Source organism: Geotrypetes seraphini, chromosome 1 (assembly GCF_902459505.1).
Source record: "Geotrypetes seraphini chromosome 1, aGeoSer1.1, whole genome shotgun sequence".
Taxonomy (NCBI): domain Eukaryota; kingdom Metazoa; phylum Chordata; class Amphibia; order Gymnophiona; family Dermophiidae; genus Geotrypetes; species Geotrypetes seraphini.
The window spans coordinates 67754986-67776547 of NC_047084.1; the positions used below are offsets into that span (position 1 = coordinate 67754986).

The 21562-nt window shown below is 41.7% G+C and overlaps 1 protein-coding gene across 1 annotated transcript in view; it reads right to left on the minus strand.

Annotated features, from left to right (window-relative positions):
* The window catches only part of NIPBL (NIPBL cohesin loading factor), a 1354860-nt gene that overhangs the window by 281617 nt on the left and 1051681 nt on the right, over window positions 1–21562 (minus strand).

Consider the following 21562-nt stretch of genomic DNA (forward strand, 5'->3'; position numbering starts at 1 on the left):
CTCCCCTCTGAATCCTATCATATTCTTACATTTTATATTTGTATTCAGCCTCCACCACCTGTACTTAGTCCACAAGTCCAATCCTTATTATCGACACTCGTTACATATTGGCTGACCTCTTATGCTCAATTTGTAGTGGCTGGAATCTCTCCTTTACTTTCCTTTGACGTCTCTAACTTCATGCACTCTGATTGGAGAACATTCCAGCAGGAGGGAACAAGCAAACTCTAACTTGTCATTCGCTAAGAATGAAGCTGAGATCGATTTTTATCCAATCACACAGCTTATTCACAGGTAATTATAATATCCTCTGGATCTTCTGTTCCATGGCAGTTGAAAGTCCAAAGAAACCATTAGCCATATCCATTGAATTAAATCAAAACATATAGCCAATAAATTAAAGCTACCTTTATCCACAACTCACCCAAAAAAAAAAAATTGATTTTGTCCAGACATACCAAACACTTCCTCCGATGGCACCCCACATCTCACAGGCCAGTTAAGTCAGTGCATTGGTGTTTCTTGCTGTTCCATAAATTCTTGTAGTTTGTCAGGGTCTTCAAATTGAAAAGTTTTACCTTTATATGTGATCCACATTACATCAGGATAATAGAGGCCATATCTTGCACCAATTTCCTGTAATTTTGATTTCATTGTCAAAAATTGTCTGCGTTTATTTGCTGTTTCCCTTGCAAAGTCCGGAAAAAAAGGATCTTTGAGTCTTTATAAGTTAGGTTTCTATTTTCCTATGCAACTTTTAATATTTCCAAAACATGTTGAAAATGCAGTACACGAAAAATTAGTGGTCTAGGTTCTGACTGTCCATTAGCCCTTCTACCTGGTATTGTGTGTGCCCTTTCAATCTCCAGTGGCTCTTTTAGTTTAATGGGGAGTATCTTTGGTATATTCTCCAAAAAGGCTACCACATTCTTCTCTTCAATTCCCTCAGCCAAACCCAATATTCTTAAATTATTTCTTCTTGATCTGTTTTCCATATCCACCATCCTTTTCTCCAAATCTTGAATAGTTTTATGATCATTTTAAAATTGTACCTGCTCCATTTCAATTTTCCCAACAATTTTCTAATTGCCCCACACTGCTGCTTACCACATCCATCTTTTGTTCTAGGTTTGTCAGCTGTTCAGTATTTGTTGCAATCATTGCTTTAATATTCTTAGTTCCTCAAGCATCTCAATCATGTCAAGGGCATCTAAAGGTAACATAATCTTAGAAGGTGTGGTTGGTTCTGCCTTTTGCCTTTTAGCTTTTAGCTTTTCCTCCAGGGTTTGAAGTTGCCTCAATTTTGGTTTGCTTGATAGAAGTCATTGTTGAGTAGAATTAGGTGTATCAGCGTCTGAGGGAAAAATTTTAAAATCACTTTAAAAATGCTCTGCAGATGCCTAGGAGTGGGAGCTCAACAGTTACACATCCATGCAGCTTTGTCTCCAAGTTCCGGAATCTCTCAAGAACCGAACCTTGAGATACAACACTGGCAACATCACTTTCCTCAGAGTGATCTCCATTGACCACTACCCTCTGTCACATTACACTCGACCAGTTCCTGACCCAGTCTGTCACTTTGGGGTCCTTACTGAGGGCACTTAGTTTATTTATTAGACACCTGTGTGGAACACTGTCAAAGGCTTTGCTAAAATCTTAACACACCACACCTTGCGCTCTCCCTCAATCGAATTCTCTTGTCAGCCAGTCAAAGAAATTGATCATATTTGCACTATTCTCCATTTTAAAAGCGTTTCCATTAATTTACTTACCACAGAAATCAGATTAACCAGACTGTAGTTTTCTACTTCTTCCTTATTTCCATTTTTGTGGAGAGGGACCACATCCGCTCTTCTCTAATCCTTTGGTACCATTATTACTACTATTAATTATTTCTAGAGCACTACCAGATATACTCAACACTGTAAAGAGTCACAAAGGAGAGGATCTCTGCTCAAAAGAGCATACAATCTAAACAGAAAAGACAAACAGGATGGCAGGGTGGGGATACAATTAGGGGGATGGAATCTGCTGGCTAGGGTGGTGAGTAGTAGGCAGTAAATGTTATGGATTGAAGGCTAAATCAAAAAGGTGAGTTTTTAGTCTGCTTTAAAAAAGGTAAGGGAAAGGGTGTGCTGGATGAATTTAGGTAGTTTATTCCAGGCATACGGGGCAGCTAGATGAAAGGAACAAAGTCTGGAATTGGCAGTGCAGGAGAAGGGTATAGATAAAAGCAGTTTATCTGCAGAATGGAGTTCTCGTGGAAGCATATAAGGAGAGATACCGAGGGGCTGCGGCATGAACACACTTGTAGGTTAGTAATAGGAGTTTGAACTGTATGTGGAGGCAGATAGGGAGCCAGTGGAGTAATTTGAGGACGGGATTAAGGTGAGTGTAGCGAGGCTAGCAGTAGATAAGTCATACAGCTGAGTTTTGCACAGATTGCAGGGGGAGAGGCGATTCAGAGGGAAACCTGTTAGAAGTAAATTGCAGTAGTCTAAGTATAAGGTTACTAGAGTGTGGACAAGAGCCCGGGTAGTGTGCTCAGAGAGGAAGGGGTGAATTTTTGTAATATTATAGAGTTAGAAGCGACAGACTTAGCAGTCTGTTGGATTTGCTTAGAAAATGAGAGGTCAGGAAGCCTGGCAAAGATCCAAACAAGTGTGCATCTTATCATCCGATATCCCTTTTAGGAACTAACTATAAGATTTTCACTAAGATCATGGCAGCAAGATTGTAACAGATCTTGCCAAAGCTGATTCATGAGGATCAGGCGGGGTTCATTATGGGACAGAATACTTTCGATAATATCTGCAGGGCTCTGCATGTGATTCAGGGGGCGAAACTGTCAGGGGAGTCTTCTCTGTTGTTCTCTTTAAACTCATAGAAGGCTTTTGACAGGTTATCCTGGTCATACTTATTTGCTGTTTTACAGAAGCTGGGTATCCCCCCCCTCGGTTTGTGGACTGGGTTCAATGTTTATACAATCACCCATTAGCCTGTTTGCATATTAATGGTGCCTATTCTTCATCTTTTGAATTACATCGGGGGTACGTGGCAGGGCTGCCCTCTGTCGCCCCGACTTTTCGCTATTTCTATTGAGCCTTTTGCTTAACTTGTGCAGTCCCGCTCGGAAATCCAGGGGATCCTATGTGGGGAGTAGAGACATAGGATCTTGCTCTTTGCTGACGATGTCATCTTGATGTTAAATAAACCAGATCAATCTTTGGCGAGCTTGATGCCGGTGACCAGGATTTTGTTAAGGTGTCTTGCTTTACAGTCAACATGAATAAATCTGAAATTTTGAATCTTACTGTTGATTCTCAGGAGGTCCTCCGATTGCAAGAGTTGTATCTTTTTAAATGGGAGAAAAATTTTATTTGTTACCAGGGAATTAATCTACCATCTAGTTTGGAGGATTTATATAAATTCAACTATCCTGCCAAATTGGAGGGCGTGGTATGGGAGTTGGAGCACTGGCACGGCCTCACCTTGTCGTGGGTGGGGTGAGTGGCTGCTGAAAAAATGATGGTTTTGCCAAAATTATTATATATTTTTATGGCACTTTTTTTTTGAGATCCTTCATAGGAAACTCTTTCACTATATCTTGGTGCTTAACCCTAGGAGGCGTTGCCAGTTTCTTATCAAAATGCTGTCTGTGCCAGCCTATTTTAATTAACAGGCTCTAATCCACCTTCCTTCAAAGGATTAATTTTGTTATAAAATATTCTGGATGGCCCTCTACAACACATAGCTTCTGCTGACACCCTTTTTCCTTTCTGTATTCTCTCTCTTTTGCCGCCATGGCACCCCTACTCTCTAATAAGAGTGTCCTGTTTCAGGGGCATTTAAATAAAAAAGAGCAGGAGATTGTTAAAAAATTTAACTCCCTAGGTAATGTGTAATTAAAACTTGTATCCTCAGTTGAAGACAGTTATGGTTTTTTTTTTCTTTTCCACTTCTTTCCCTTTGATCTGGGTTTGTCCTGTTGTCCCAGGTATATTAGACTGATTGTGAGCCCACTGGGACAGGCAGGGAAAGTGTTTGAGTACCTGGATAAAGTAATGTAGTAAGACACCTCCATATTATGAAACAGCTTAGATTAGTAAAGCTTATTTCCTTTTGCATTATTGTTCTTTTTAGTTAAAGTACCATTATTTTTAATTATTTAAAGTATCGTTTCAGACACTGTATTAGGCATGGCATACAAGAGTAAATTTATGGTTTTAGAATACAACTTAGAATATAGGAGAATAAGGTTTGTTTTATTGCTTTGCATTTGTTTTAAATGCTGTACATAAAGTGTTAATGATGCTATTGTTTCATATTGATGCAAACAGTGATTTACTGTTGAAACAAAGCTGAATGATTTAGTTAATATATCCTGTCTTTATTCCTATGTAGGGACAACATTATGTAAACACCTATAAGGTTAAATGAATCTGTTATGTGTTATGTGCATTTCTAATTTTAACTCTGCTTAAAGAAATTTTTAGAAGAGGTTGTACTGAATAGTCTTGGACTAAGTGATTATTTAATGTGTTGTTATTTAATAAGTTATATTCTAATATGTTTTTTTTAGTTCAAACTTTATTAAGTTTTAACATCTTACAGAAAATACAACACACAAATACTATAAACATGTGTAAACATACATTAGAAATTCTTAATGAGAAACATGTCATTATCTACCCATCCCTCCCTCCCTAACCCCACCCAATCCCCCACCCTCCCATATGCCTGGCAGGTCAATCATTCCATTACACACATTGTTTTACAAAACCCTCTAAAGGACTCCAAACATCTTTAAATGCTGCCATATTCCCTGATCTTTCAGCTAGGTTAGCTTCATATTTGTAGAAAAGGCACAGTTTCCCACCAAAAGTGAAAATTTAACATTGTGAAATCTTTCCAGTTTTTAACTATTGACTATAATGCCACTCCAGATAATTTTAGGAAAAATTTGTTTTTATTTGCTGACATTAAGGTTATTGAAGTAGCACGTGCTCCACATATCACTATACCATAAGAAAGAGATATACGAGTTTCCAGTATATTTTGTATCTTGTTTCACACCGCCTGCCAGAATGTTTAAACCAGTAGGCAATCAAATAAAAGACGCATTAGATTTGTTAGCATCCAACTTCTGCAACTTAACCGGGGTCCATAATGTTCTATGAAGCACAAAGTAAATAATTTGTCTTAATGACGCCGAAGCCGTACAACTTATCCTTTGAGTCCATATTTTCTTCCAGCTTTCAGGTGAAACAGACCATTGTAATTCTCTGGCCCAAATAGACTGAAGACCAGAAAGCGTTTTTTTAAATGTAGATATGTGCATAAGAGCTTATACTAGCTTGATGCTTCGTGGCCTTGAACCCCCACAGTATAGCATATAATGGGTAAGCTTGGTTGATCCTTTAAAGTACTAAGCAATGGAAAGCCAGCTTTAATTGCATGTTGGAGTTATATTCATTTAAAATATTATGAGAATGGCAAAGCGAATTTCTGCTGTAAGGACTGAAAAAGACAAGAAGAGTCCTTGACTCATCACATCTTGCAGGGTTCTAATTCCTGCTTGCATCCAAGCTTTCCAAAGGATCATTGAGCCATTGATGGTAATCACAGGATTTACCCATATGAGTAAACAACAATGCTTGCCATGTGGATTTAAAGATGTCATTATTCATATATATATATTTTAAACTTCCTATTCAAGTACCCCAAATTTTTTTTGAGATTCTTCATAGAAAACTCTTTCACTATATCTGATGCAAAAAGCCTCCTAGGGTTAAGCGCTTAGCTCCTTTCAGTTTTGCCCGTTGTTTTCCTACTTCTTCCAGATGTTCCCATCCAGATAATTCCTTGATATAATCTCGCATCTGAACAAAAGTTTTTTTAAAGTCTAGAATAATCACTTTTGAAGGAGCCCTCTCTACACCTGTCTTAATATTAAACTATACCATGTGGTGATCACTGGATGCCAAATGATCATCCACTATAACATCAGAAACACTTTCCCCATTTGTAAGCACTAAGTCCAGTATGGCCTGATCCCACATGGGTTCAATTACCAACTGCTGGAACAGTTCTCCTTGTAGAGTATCCAGGATCTTCCTACTTCTAGGAGATCCCACTATAGAGATATCCTAATCAACATCTGGCACATTAAAATCTCCTATTAGTAGTACTTCACCTTTTACAGCTATATTTGGTATGGCTTCTATTAAATCTCTGTCCACTTCTTTCATTTGTGAAGGTAGTCTGCATATCATACCAATGTAAAGTTCAGTTACTTACTGTAACAGGTGGTATCCGGGGACAGAAGGCAGATATTCTCAAATGTGGGTGACATCACCCATGGAGCCCAGTGTGGACAGCGTCAAGAGTGTACTATCACTTTAAGCTTTAGAAAGCTTTAAGACTGCCCACTCTGTGCATGTGCGAGTGCATTCCCGCCCATCACCGGCTCATGAGGTCGTCAATTCTATGCCCAAATGAAGAAGCCAACCAGGGGAGGTGGGTAGAATGTGAGAATATCTGCCTATTGTCCCCGGATAACACCTGTTAAGGTAAGTGTGCTTTATCCAAGGACAAGCAGGTAGCATATTCTCATATTTGGGACTCCCTAGCTTATGAAATGTAATGGAGGGAGAGTTGGCCTCTAAATAAAACACAAATATATAGGTCTCCACCCAAAAAGAACATATGAATAGCCTTACTGGGTCAGACCAATGGTCTATCAAGCCCAGTAGCCCGTTCTCACAGTGGCCTCTCCAGGTCAAAACCTAAAGAGTAGCAACATTCCATGCTACCAATCCAGGACAAGCAGAGGCTTCCCCCATGTCTTAATAACAGACTATGGACTTTTCCTCCAGGAATTTGTCCAAACCTTTCTTAAAACCAGCTAAAAATCTGCTTTTACCACAACCTCTGGCAACGCTTTCCAGAGCTTAACTATTCTCTGAGTGAAAAAATATTTATTACTATTGGTTTTAAAAGTATTTCCCTGCAGTTTCATTGAGTGTCCCCTAGTCTTTGTAATTTTTGATGGAGTGAAAAATCGATCCACTTATACCCATTCTACTTCATTCAAGATTTTGTAGACTTTGTCCAATTCGAGCAAGCACAGCAAAGGAAGGAAAAGAAATGAGAATAATCAGAGGCATGCACCCTTCCTCAGAAAGAGGAAAGAGCAACAATATAAGAAGAGCAATGTGCAGGAAGGCTCTAAAGAAGGAAACGACCTCAGAAAGGCAGGCGAGTTTGAGTATAAGTGAGGGAGACGCTACAAGGACTCAAGGAGAAAAAGGAGAAAGGAGAACAGAAGGTGGCACATATAGGAGTGTCAAATGAAGAAGCCCACAAAGCTATTCATTTTTCAACTTGAGAAGACAGGAAACGAAAGGGTGGTTCCCATTGAATAGACCAATACTGAAAGATGAGACCGGGAACAAAAGCATAGAAAGGAGAGAAACTCCATACTATGGAGGGTAGCATAGAACTGAAATGAAAGTCTAGTTGATTGAGGATTAAGTCATATACAAACCAGGGGCTGTGTGAGAACTCTGGAATGTCTTGTAAAGAGAAGAGAGCCAAAGCAGGAAAATAGAGGAGAAGCATTTGCTCTTACGATATATGCCGGAAAGTAAACAAAGGGGATACAGTTGAGAAGAATCAGAAGGAACAATGAACGAGAGACAAAAACATTAAATGCTTCTTTAAAGTAGTAAGGGTATATCCAGATAAAAATGTAGTCCCAATGAACGAGAGACTAAAGCATTAAATGCTTCTTTAAAGTAGTAAGGGTATATCCAGTAAGGGTAGTCCCTTGGAAGCGAACTCCAGAGTGTCCGGATAGCTGGGAAAAATAGTTATGAGAGTAGAAAAGAATCAGACAGGAAAGGCAAAGCCTTTGGGATGGGTAAATATATATCATATGTATGTACCAATACCAGACGTTTGGTTCCAATACCAGAACTGTATGTCTAAGCGAAGCTTCAGAAATGGAAAGAGGCACAAGAAGCCCTAAATGACTCATGCAAGGTCACAGGGGAAGCGCAGGGCTTGAAATCACAACCCAGGTGCTGAGGCTGGAGTGCACCATACTGTCGTCACATGCTTATATGTTAGAGGTGCTTCGCAAGTGGTTGTGCAGAAGTGAAAAAGGAGATCAAGGCCACCGAAGAATGGAGGTGGCTATGAAGAAAAAGAAAAGGTAGAATAACCTTACAATCAGAAGGAAAATGTAAAAGGCTACCAGGAGAAGGACTTGCACCCATGTGAACACATCTCCATTGAATGTTAAATCCAACGCTGAACCAGTTCGCCATCCTAATGGCTTTGGTAAAGTGAGAATGTGGGTTTACCCCAAAGTAGAAGATAGAAATAGTGGCGGTGAAACAGAAAATCCACTAGCTTAGCCGGAAAAAAGTGGAATGAGGAATGAGAAAGCATTTTGTTGTTTGAAGAAATAGAAAAAAACATTACCACGGAAATTAAATCCAACATAGCAGTCATTGGAGAGTGCGTAGAAATAACAGAATGAAGTATGAAGGAGGACATATGTAGGTTGGGAGAAGTGACCAGAGCACAAAGAGCCATAATGAGGAGAAACACCATCACCCTAGAGTGTCAAAGAAGTTGTGTCAACTAGTGGGTCACTCTTATGTTTGCAGAGAATGGAGCACCAGGGATCTGCAAGGAAGAAAAGAATAGAATACATTGCAGTAAGAGGAAATTCAATGGAGAAAAGCTGGACTGACATTAAGGGAACAAAGTAAAAAGTGCCATTGAAGGCATCCTGCACATTTGTATGAAGTGAGTTGCGCAGGGTCACAAGGAGCAACACTGGGATGCAATCCCACAACCTCTGGGAGCAGGGATAGCAGCTCCACCATTGAGTCTCCCTCTGCCCCTGGGGTTTTCCTTTTTATTACACAGAAAGTAGTAAAAAATTAGGAAAATGCTGGTTATACTTGAAGTAGAGGCACATATATATATATATATACACACACACACAGATATATATATATATATATATATATATATATATATATATACACACACACACACAGATATATATATATATATATATACACACACACACAGATATATATATATATATATATATACACACACACAGATAAATGAGGTCTCAACTGGAAATAATGGAGTAGGCATTCCAGATATAAATATAGGATAGGAATGAAGAAACTGGGAAAAGAGCGTTAAAACACACTGCACAATAGGAGGTGCATGTAAGTACAATGGATAAGCAGAGGTTCATAAAGAAAGCAAACAGAATGTTGGGTATCATCAAAAAGGGTATCACGACCAGGACGAAGGAAGTCATCATGCCGCTGTATCATGCAATGGTGCGCCCCCATCTGGAGTACTGTGTCCAGTACTGGTCACCGTACCTCAAGAAAGACATGGCAATAATTGAGGGAGTCCAGAGAAAAGCAACTAAATCGGTAAGAGGAATGGAAAACCTTTCATACACTGACAGGTTAAAAAAGCTGGGGCTCTTCTCCCTGGAAAAGCGGAGACTTAGAGGAGACATGATAGAAACCTTCAAAATCCTGAAAGGCATAGAGAAGGTAGACAGGGACAGATTCTTCAAACTGAAGGGAGCCACAAATACAAGGGGGCACTCGGAGAAATTGAAAGGGGACAGGTTTAGAACAAATGCTAGGAAGTTCTTCTTTACTCAGAGGGTGGTGGACACATGGAACGCGCTCCTGGAGGATGTGGTAGGGCAGGGCACGCTACAGGGGTTCAAAGAAAGTTTGGATAAATACCTACAGGATAAGGGGATTGAGGGGTACAGATAGACAGAGATAGGTATAGGAAAGGCAGGGACAGATAGACATAGAGATAGGTACTAGAAAGGCAGGGCCACTTATCAGGTCATGGACCTGATGGGTCGCCGTGGGTGTGGGCTGCTGGGCACGATGGACCTCTGGTTCGACCCGGCGGAGGCAACTCTTATGTTCTTATGTTTAAGTTTAGAAATTATGCAGCTAGACCATATATGAATTCAAGGAAGGCCTATAAGACATAAGATCATTGTTCATTGGATACAGTAGTGACCTCCTCCCTTACAGCCACACCCAGTCCTCCAAGTTCTTAAAAATAACGAAGTAATTGGAGTTTTCTACTCTTTTAAAAAAATTTTTTTTAGTTCTAGCAAGTGAGAGATATTGTGAGGGAAGTATAGCGATCTGCATAAAGTATGGTGAATATCCCATTGGTCTATTTGACAAAGATAACAACACTGATGGTACAGTGGTAATGGAATGTTGTAGAGAGAGTAAGTCACCCGTGGAGTTGTGGCAACGGAGAAAGGAGTCTTCCAGCTCTGCAATATAGCATCTTAGAACAGATTGTGAAGAGGTGATTTAAGAAACTCTCAAGGAGGTTCACCAAAATCCAATGCCTCAAGGAGTTCTACTGTATGTACAATGTATTTAGATTCCAGTTATGTAGTAAACGATTTTGAATAATAAAGTCCATATCAGAGACAGAAGTGTCTTAGTAATTAGACAAGGCAATGCTCTGGATTTGACATCAATGCATCAAAAGGAAAATGGTAAAACAGAGGACATAATTTGAGGTTAAGGGGTGATAGACTCAAGAGCAATGTAAGGAAATTCTTCTTTACGGAGAGGGTGGTAGATGTCTGGAATGCATTCCTGAGAGAGGTGGTGAAGATGAAAACGGTGACAGAGTTCAAAAAAGCATGGGATGAACACAGAGGATCTAGAATCAGAAAATAATAGTAAATATTGAAGAACTAAGGCCCGTGCCAGGCAGACTTGCATGGTCTGTGTCTGTATATGGCTGTTTGGTGGAGGATGGGCTAGGGAGGGCTTCAATGGCTGGAGGGTATAGATGGACTAGAGTGAGCTTTGACGGAGACTTCAGTAGTTGGAATCTAACAGTAGTACTGGGCAGAGCTTTGGATTCTTACCCAGAAATAGCTAAGAAGAAAAAAAATCCCCCAACAAATTTTTAGATTGAGTCATGTTGGGCAGACTAGATGGACCATTTGGGTCTTTATCTGCTGTCATCTACTATGTTACTATGTATTCTTATAGAAGTGTACAAGTAGTGTTATGGATACATTCGTTGTGAAAGCTGTTCTAGCAAAGGTGAACGGCGAAAGAAAAATATTTATTTATTTCTAAAATTTCTAAACTACCTATAACTAAGCGGCTAACAATTAAAACATTCAGAGTAGATCATGAAGAGTACATTTACAAAATGCATTCAAATTATATTATAATTACATAGTAATTTAATCCATGTAAAATGTCAAAAGGTCAATGAATCTACACATTAACCATCCCCACTAAATAAAGTGCAAAAATCACAGTTCAGGATTCTTATTAAATATCCCTACCAACATAACTAGCACTGGTCGCCATACATGAAGAAGGACATGGTACTACCCAAAAGGATCTAGAGAAGAGCGACTTAATTGGTTAAGGGGCTGGAGGAGTTGCAGTACAGTGACAGATTGGAGAAACTGGGCCTCTTTTCCCTTGAAAAGAGGAGACTGAGAGGGGACTTGATTGAAACGTTCAAAATACTGAAGGGAATAGACTTAGTAGATAAAGACAGACTGTTCACACTCTCCAAGGTAGGGAGAATGAGAGGGCACTCTCTAAAGTTGAAAGGGGATAGATTCCGTACAAATGTAAGGAAGTTCTTCTTCACTCAGAGAGTGGTGGAAAACTGGAACGCTCTTCCGGAGTCTGTTATAGGGGAAAACACCCTCCAGGGTTTCAAGACAAAGTTGGACAAGTTCCTGCTAAACTGGAATGTACGCAGGTGAGGCTGGACTCATTTAGAGCACTGGTCTTTGACCTGGGGGCTGCCGCGTGAGCGGACTACTGGACAGGATGGACCACTGGTCTGACCCAGCAGAGGCAATTCTTATGTTCTTATGTGTTGTCTGTTGATAAAAAGTAGTGATGTCAACAGAGACAGTCAATGTTGGCCATAAGTGTTGCAAAAAAGATGAGGAGATCCAAGCTTAACAGGCTCTACACTGTTTAGAAGCTTGATATGTGTAGAATAGGCGATCCATCCATAACAAGTTCTGCATCCCTGATGGATTCCTGATGGAAGTGTATGTAGTGAGAGAGAGAAGCAGCAGAGGTGTTTCATGATTAGTTCCTTCATGAGTGTAGAACCTACCAATCATGAAACACCTCTGCTGCTTCTCTCTCTCACTACATACACTTTCATCAGGAATCCATCAGGGATGCAGAACTTGTTATGGATGGATCGCCTATTCTACACATATCAAGCTTCTAAACAGGATTGCTCATGATAAGCAGAAGCAGTGTTCTAAACAGGATTGTTCATGATAAGCAGAAGCAGTGATCCGACTTTGAAAGGCTCTATAGCCATAATGGATCTTTTTGAGTCCAGAAATTCTGGCACATAGACAAATGGAATATACTGCTCAATATCAGCCAACTTTTGTATGAGCTGTTTGAGATAAAAGGGTGCACTTATGGATGAGATGGGATCTAGTTTTTCTTTAAAGTACAGGGATGGGGTGATCAATTGGTAAATGAGTTAAATGGATATATGGAAAAGATTATAAAATGGATGAGAGGTAGAGGCTTTGAGCTGAACGTTGGAAAAACAGAAATCCTGATTGTGGGTGAGGTGAATGAACATCTGTGGCCTAAAGAGATTAATGTTTGTGAACACTTGATTAAGATCTGTGAAGAAATTAGAGTACTTGGCGTGATGGTAGATGCGTATCTATCCTTCAAAGCAGCGAGGTCTGCTTATTTCACTATGCAGAAATTGTCTCATTTGAAGAATATTTTGTCAAATTGGGATTTGAGACAGGTACTTCAAGTGCTAGTACTATCCCAGATAGATTGCTGTAATGGAATCTATCTAGGTTTACCTCAAGTACGCATTAAAGCATTACAAATGATACAAAACTCAGCTATCCGGCTACTGGCTGGAGTATCTTGACCAATGTTCCCTCTAAGCTGAGCGCATGAGCGATCGCTCACTATTTTCAGTAGCGTCACTCATACTTTCTCTTGTGTCGCTCAATCGAGCGCGGGTGGAGGTGAGAGGAAGCAGCGGCGGCGGTCTGCCCTGCTCGTGCAGGACCGGCGAGATCAACATCAACAATTTCCTGCCGGTCTGCGCAGGACCAGCAAGATTGACGAGCTGTAGTTCGCGCAGTCCGACAGTGTGCTCTCTTCCCTCCCAGCGGCTCTCCTTACTTTCAAGCGCAGCGATTCAGGAAGGAAGCCTTGGGGCTTTTGCTGAGTCGCGGCCGTCTCTGATGATGCAACTTCTGCTTTTCTCAGAAGCGGTGTGACCCAACAAAGGACCCAAGGCTGCCTTCCTGAATCGCTGGGCTGGCAAGTAAGGAGAGTTGCTGGGAGGGGAGAAAGCCACTGTTAGAGGCTGGGAAGCTGCTGGGCATGGTGAGAAAAAAAGGGACACTGCTACTGGGCCTGGAGAGGGATAAGGAGAGATGCTGCTGGGAGGGGAGGAGGGAAAGGAGTCTGGGAAGCTACTGGGCAAGGGGAAAAAGGGACAGCTACTACTGGACCTGGAGAGGGATAAGGAGAGATGCTGCTGGGAGGGGAGGAGGGGAAGGGAAGAGAGTTACTGCTGGACAGGGAAGAGGGAAGGGAGAAGAAAAAAGGAAGGAAACAGCTGGCAGGGAGATTAGAGAAGGGGAAGGGGAGAGACAGGAATGAGATGGGAAGGGGGTCAGCAGAGAAATTGAGAGGGACAAAGATGTTAGATCTGGTGTAGGAGAGATAAAAATGAAGAGAGCAGTGAATCTGGAATGAATCATGTAAAAACGAGAGAGGGGCATAGGCTAGATGGAAAGGGGAGAGGGGCACAGAAAGAAGACAAATACCATATGGAAAGGGGAGAGGTCAGACAGTAGATGGAAGGGGAAGATGCTGGATTGAAGAGACAGAGAAGGCAGACGCTGGAAGGAAGAGTGAAAAGAAGATGAAAGCAGAAACCAGAGACAACAAAAAGGTAGAAACAAATAATTTTATTTCTATTTTGTGATTTGAATATATCAGATTTGAAATATATATCCTGCTAGAGCTGGTGTTAGACATAACTTGGGGACTGCAAAGTCCAGGCAGTGGCTTAGGGCTCTCTCTGACCAGGGGGGCAGTTGCCCTAGTTGCACTCTCCTAACCCTATTTCTGCTATGTGTGACTGCGGTATTCTGTTAGCATGATATTTCTGTGTAGCATTCTGTAATAATTTGGCTTATTCAGTTTTCTTAATAGTAGAGGGGATATATGTGAAGGAGAGGGGAGACAAGGGTTTTGTTGATCCTTGCTCTGTATTATTTGTACAGTGGTACCTCGGTTTACGAGTGCACCAGTTTGCGAGTGTTTTGCAAGACGAGCAAAACATTTGCAAACTTGGTGCCTCGTAAACCGAGCGCCCCCCCCCCTTGTGAACCGGCACCCTCCCCCCCGCGATCTGGCACCTCCCCGCCACCATTGGGCACCCCCACGCCGCGACCTGAGGTCCCCCCAACCCACCCGAACCCTCTTCTTACTTTGATGTAGCCTCCGCACCGGCACCAGCATGTCCTGTGCTGGTGCTGGTGCCCAAAGATCTGCTTCCTGCGCTGGGCCTTGAGCATGTGCGCATGCTCAAGGCCTGAGAGGTCACGTTCGACAACGCGGCGGGGGAGGTGCCGGATCGCGGGGGAAAGGGTGCCGGTTCGCAGGGGGGGCCTTCGGGGGGATCAATGCCGGTTCTCGTAGGGGGGGGGGAGCAGCGCTGCTGGCCTCGGGGGGTGAGGGGGGGTTGGAGAGTGGGAACCTATCAAAGCGAGTTTCCATTATTTCCTATAGGGAAACTCGCTTTGATAAACGAGCATTTTGGATTACGAGCATGCTCCTGGAACGGATTATGCTTGTAATCCAAGGTACCACTGTATTTATAAAATGACAATTGTACAGAATATTGTTTCTTTTTATACTTTAATAAAATACATTCAGTATAAAATCATAACTGAAGCTTGTGCGGATGGGATCAGATGGTTTGCGAGGACCGAGCTCGCGGAGACGGGGCAGAAACGGGTTTTTGGAAAACTGAAAAGAATCGAAGAGAATATTTGTGAAGATTGAAGAACTGATGATATTACGTAATTAAAAAAACTTTAAGTAAATTGTTTTTCTTCTAAGTTTTGAGTATTTAACCCTCCCACAATCTCACGGGCACTCGTCATCTGCGCCTGCTCATAAATTTGTGGAGTATGTAACTTGTCGCTCATGCATATTTTTTTCACACACACCTCATCAATCCTTAGAGGGAACATTGATCTTGACACGAACACATTGGTCCAGCTATAGCGAAACATGAATTTTTGGTCCGTACATATTGTAAAACATTCCCCTTTGATGTGTCTAACAACCAACAATCCTATGACCTCAGCGTCCTTGACAGAGTATATAGTGTTAGGCATTTTGCCAAATAATTCGGCAAGATGTCATAAACACCTTGTTGGACAAGTTTCAAAACTTTGAATTAGATATGAAACAGAATTGGCAAGCAGTTCAATCTCAAAAGATTGAACTGCTTGCCAATTCTGTTTCATATCTAGTTCAAAGTTTTGAAACTTGTCCAACAAGGTGTTTATGACATCTTGCCGAATTATTTGGCAAAATGCCTAACACTATATACTCTGTCAAGGACACTGAGGTCATAGGATTGTTGGTTGTTAGACACATCAAAGGGGAATGTTTTACAATATGTACGGACCAAAAATTCATGTTTCGCTATAGCTGGACCAATTATGTGGAATGCATTGTCTGGTACTTTACGGTTTTGTAGACATCTATTGCAATTTAGAAAGTTGCTCAAGACCCATTTGTTTGTTCAAGCTTTTTTAGGCTAATGTTCTGCTTCTTGAGTTAATTTTTTACTTTCTGAATATCATCTTTTTTGCAGGTTATTAGATTTGTGAGCTTGTTTGAAGTAAGGTAGTAGATGAGTGGTTGAGATGCAATTTATGGGTTGAGATGGTATAATCTTATGATTTTTGCTGATGCAGAGGATCTTTATGTTTTGTATGTCTTGAAATATGTATGTAATATTGTGAGCTGCCTTGGATAACGGCAGATTAAAAATTTTTTAAATAAATATAGAAGGTGAAATGAGAACTCTGTTGTTCCACATAAAAGTTTAGTAAAGATGGCGTCTAAACTTATCCATAGCATGGCCATCACGTTCCGATGATGCAGTAGCATAGTCTCTAGAACTGAAGGACTTTCAAAGAGTGGATTTCAAGTTTCAAGTTTATTAAGATTTTGATTTACACGCAATATCAAATATTTTCAATGCGTATTACAAAAATTAAAATCTGGGGAAATAAATTATTTAAGCAATAGACATAAAGACATATCCACAGACAATAAAAAATACATAAGGATTACTAGGATAAAATTACATTTGTTTAAAAAAAACAAAAAAACAAAAAAAAAACACATTTTTAGGGAAGAACAACATCAGGAAAGATATGGATAGGGGAAGAAAAGGGAAAAAAAGAAAAGATTATCTAATTTAAGAATCAAATGCATCTCTATAAAGGTAACTTTTTAAGTTCTTTTTAAATTTTTCTAGAGAGATTTCAGCGCGTAGAAAGATAGGAAGTTTGTTCCAGAGCTGAGGTCCAAAACCAACAAAGACTGATGTAACCATTGCGGCTTGTCAAAGGGAATATGTGGCACAGTGGTTAAGGCTACAGGCTCAAATCCCATGCTGCTCCTTATGACCCTCTCAAGTCATTTAATCCCACATTGCCCCAGATACAATAGACAGAGTGTGAGTCTACCAGGACAGAGAGGGAAAAATGCTCGAGTTCCTGAATGTAAACCACTTAGGCTAAAAGTGGTATATAAATACTAAAAATAAATAAGTTCAAGACAAGATTGTATTTGGAGTACTCGATGGTCCAGGCCAAGATACTGAAAGTGCCTTGGATTGATGAGCTATGGAGTGGAAGAACCTGTATGTAGGATATAAAACTGCGGAAGAGGGTGCAGATACGAGCAACGAAGCTAATAAATGGTATGGGGAACTTGGAATATGAGGAACGACTTAAGAAACTGGGACTGTTCTCCCTTGAGAAGAGGAGACTGTGAGGGGATATGATTGAGACTTTCAAAATACTGAAAGGCATTGACAAAATAGAGCAGGGAAAAAAATTATTTACAATGTCCAACGGGACACGGACAAGAGGACATGGACTGAAGCTAAGGGGGGACAAGTCCAGGACAAATGTCAGGAAGTTCTGCTTCACGCAGCGAGTGGTGGACACCTAGAATGCTTTCCCAGAGGAGGTTATTGCGGAATCCACCGTTCTAGGATTCAAAAGCAAATTAGATGCACATCTCCTTACGAGAGGCATAGAGGGATATGGGTGACTAAAACTACATCAGATATACACCTGACTGGGCCTCCGCGTGTGCGGATCACCGGACTCGATGGACCGTAGGTCTGATCCGGAGATGGCAGTTCTTATGTTCTTATATGCTACAATTAGACCGATACCGAGGGAGACAGTGGAAGCACTGGTACTGAAATTACAGGAGCAGCAACCGATGTAGAATGTAGCATCGTTACAGAGCCATGATGAACGCAAACAATACAAAGCAGGGAAGGATCGGTACCAAGCAGAGTCCGATGTTACGTAAGCTGTATTGGTACCAAGGGGAGGAAAAAAAAGGAGGCATCGAGGCCAAATTCATTGTGATTGCATGGCCAATCTAGCACCATGCAGTTCCCCTGCATACGGTGGGAAATTGCACCGGTACTAAGGACTGTGAAGCTGGTACCTTAGGTGCCACAGGGTGTCAAAGCATGAGGAGCCCCAAGGGGAAGTGCACTTCAGGAATAACACACTGCATCGATGAATGATGATAGGCATATATCAAGAGATTCAATGTTAAAAATGCCCATGACGCTGATGATATTAATGAAACTGCCAATGCTCACTGGTACCAAAGGGAATCGATGCCACCCAGATCAATTTGTGAAAGGAGGCACCGGTACTATAAGCTAGTCAGCTGGTACCATAGGTGCCAACAACAACACACTCCTAATTTGCCAAACAAATCCTAAACTAGAAAAAACAAGGAAGGCAACCAAGTCACATCAAGGTCTGTGAGGGGGAAGCTCAAAGTGCCTAACTTGGCTCACAACTTGCAAACCAAATATAGTGTAATATGTCAAAGAACATGTCACATTATATGATGTTATAGGGCGCTCTCAGTGTGAACCCTCAGTGATAGGAGCACAGCTCCGACACTTCACTTCTGGGCCAAGGCCATAAGCCTCCACCCGCACACCATCATCGAGCGCCCTGTGTGTGCAGAAATCAAACCAATCAACAATCAAAGTGAGTAAATGAAACTCAACACAAGCAACCTGAGCGACCCCCACACAAACCCTGCCAGCCAAACCCCCTCAAAAAACTCACACAAAATCACAAACAAAGTCAAAAACCATACCAAAAAGTGAAAAACATGTCCAAAAGAAACAATACTTATCCAAAACTGTCACACAAACGGAAAAACCGCGCCAGGAGGAGAGGTTCAACCGCGCTGGTTTCGGGAGGAGCCCTTCTTCAGGAACCTGGCCTCCAACAGAACACAAGCAGAGAGGAAGGCTGGAGGGCGGGGTGCCCGGGAGGGAGAGCACACCGGCTAAAACAGATCCACAGGTGACATCATACACGAACCAACCAATCATACAGTGCCAGCACTCAACACAATCAGCACCACAGAAAAGAGAAGGAGAAGAGGGAGGAAAAAGGTTCGTGCTTGAGCAAGTCCCTTGGGACTTTAGGGGGGATCGACAGGCTCACCTGAATCTCAGGGAACAATATTGGATTTTTCAATTACAATCTGTTCAGCCGAATGGCCTTAACGAAAGTGTGGAATGGTATACCATTGTTTAATAGGGTTTTTGGCTCCCTTTGGATAGTGGATTTTGGATGCAGTGTGTGGTGTACTTGCGTGTGTGTGGGGGGTGGGGGAGCTGGGGGGGGACTCTTTTTGATTGCGGTGCTCCTATTGGTGGGTGTTTCTTTTTCCCTTCCCTTTTTCCTCCCTCTTCTCCTTCTCTTTTCTGTGGTGCTGATGGTGTTGAGTGCTGGCACTGTATGATTGGTTGGTTCGTGTATGATGTCACCTGTGGATCTGTTTTAGCCGGTGTGCTCTCCCTCCCGGGCACCCCGCCCTCCAGCCTTCCTCTCTGCTTGTGTTCTGTTGGAGGCCAGGTTCCTGAAGAAGGGCTCCTCCCGAAACCAGCGCGGTTGAACCTCTCCTCCTGGCGCGGTTTTTCCGTTTGTGTGACAGTTTTGGATAAGTATTGTTTCTTTTGGACATGTTTTTCACTTTTTGGTATGGTTTTTGACTTTGTTTGTGATTTTGTGAGTTTTTTGAGTGGGTTTGGCTGGCAGGGTTTGTGTGGGGGTCGCTCAGGTTGCTTGTGTTGAGTTTCATTTACTCACTTTGATTGTTGATTGGTTTGATTTCTGCACACACAGGGCGCTCGATGATGGTGTGCGGGTGGAGGCTTATGGCCTTGGCCCAGAAGTGAAGTGTCGGAGCTGTGCTCCTATCACTGAGGGTTCACACTGAGAGCGCCCTATAACATCATATAATGTGACATGTTCTTTGACATATTACACTATATTTGGTTTGCAAGTTGTGAGCCAAGTTAGGCACTTTGAGCTTCCCCCTCACAGACCTTGATGTGACTTGGTACCATAGGTGCAGCAGGGTGTCAGAACGTTGGTAACCCCAAGAGGCAGCATGCTTCAGAAATGACAGCCTGCATTGATGGCGTTGAGAGGCATGCATCAAGAGACTCAATGAGAACTATGCTTATGATGCTGATGATCGATGCCGAAGATCAATGCAATGGTACTGCTAGGACACGGGACCACAGAAAAGTCCAAGTTGCTGGGTGCCCAATCCCAGGCTTAATATCTTCATGTAGAAATAAAATACAGGAACAAAAAGAATAACATAGTTAGATAGGCATTTCTTCTTCTTCTTTTTTTTTTTTAAAGCCCTGGAAGAGATCCAGCAGGAAAAAGAAAGCAGCATGGGTCGAGTGAAAAGAAGGTTAAAAAGCCATCAACGCTGTCGGTGGAGACAAAGTCTTCAAAAAACGCCCACAGACCCCTAAAGTGAAAATTAAGAAATTTAATTAAAAATTATACTTACCTGGGGGCTTTGATCACCCTGCCCCAATGATTCTAATTTAAAGCTCTCTTCAGTAGGATAGCCAGTCAGCTGCTGAAGACATTTTGTCCCTATTCAATAGCCCATGGAAAATCATCCCATGGTCCAGGAAGCCAAAACGCATTGTCATGCATTGATCTCCAAGATGCAAGCTTCTTTGCCCTGGCCTTTACCCTCAACCGAAAGAATTGATAAAAACTCCACCTAAGCAACTGACTGTTTCACCTTCTCTCCCAAAATCAGAAAGTCATTTTTGATACAATCGAATGGGGTACTTCTCAGTATTATTAGTGCCAACATGGATGAGCAGCGTCTGGTAATAGTCATCAGGCTTGATGAGTCTTAGCAAGCTCTTTGTAACATCTTGAATTTTGGTACGAGGAAGACAGCACATCTTCTGGAACATGTCTGGTCTGCAGATGGATGCCTCTGTACCCTTCAGAAGGGAATAACCAACCATCATTACCTTTTGACTCTTAATGGTCATGAATCCAGCAAGCTTTGGAGATTTCTAGGTTTGGTCCTTCCTCTCCCTGGGATGTTCTCATTTCATCCAGTTCCAGGGCTACATACTGGTTCTTCAGTTCAAGGGTAGGTTGAGTCACAGTATTGATCCTGCAGGGTCTTGTAACCTGAGTTCAGCTGACCTCCATCAGCACGACCTCTTCTCTCTCACTGCTGGAAATCCTTGATGCTTCATGAACCATTTCATCGATGTATCGCTCATTCTTGCAGATACTTCTCAGTCTTGCCACCTCCTCTCTCAGTTCCTTTACTTCTTTCATGAGGAATTCAAGCTGAAGACAGCTTGTTCATGGAACCACCCCTCTGCTTGGGTAACATTTTCTGTATGCAGAGAGACAGAAGTTGAAACCTGAGCAACAGGATATTTCCCAGCCATACTGTGGTTGCAGAAGTTCTTGTACCTGATGAAAGAAAAAAAAGAGAAAGCAGAAAAAAATCCTACCAAAGTAATATCCGAAGGTCCATCAAGACCAGTATCCTGTTTTCTATAAATCAAAAGATCAACATTGGGGAGGGTGGGAGAGAATTAAACACTAAACAGAGACTTTCCTCAACTGTAACCTAGACTAAAACACTTTTTATATAAAACCCTTACAAAGCCTCTAAAGGCTAAACTACTGTCTAAACTGACTTTGCTGATAATGCAGAGTGCTGAACTAAAAAAGTTTAAAAAGACAATGATATAACCTACTGAAGCCCAAGTTTACTTTTTCCCATGCCAGCAGATAGGATATTCCAATGAA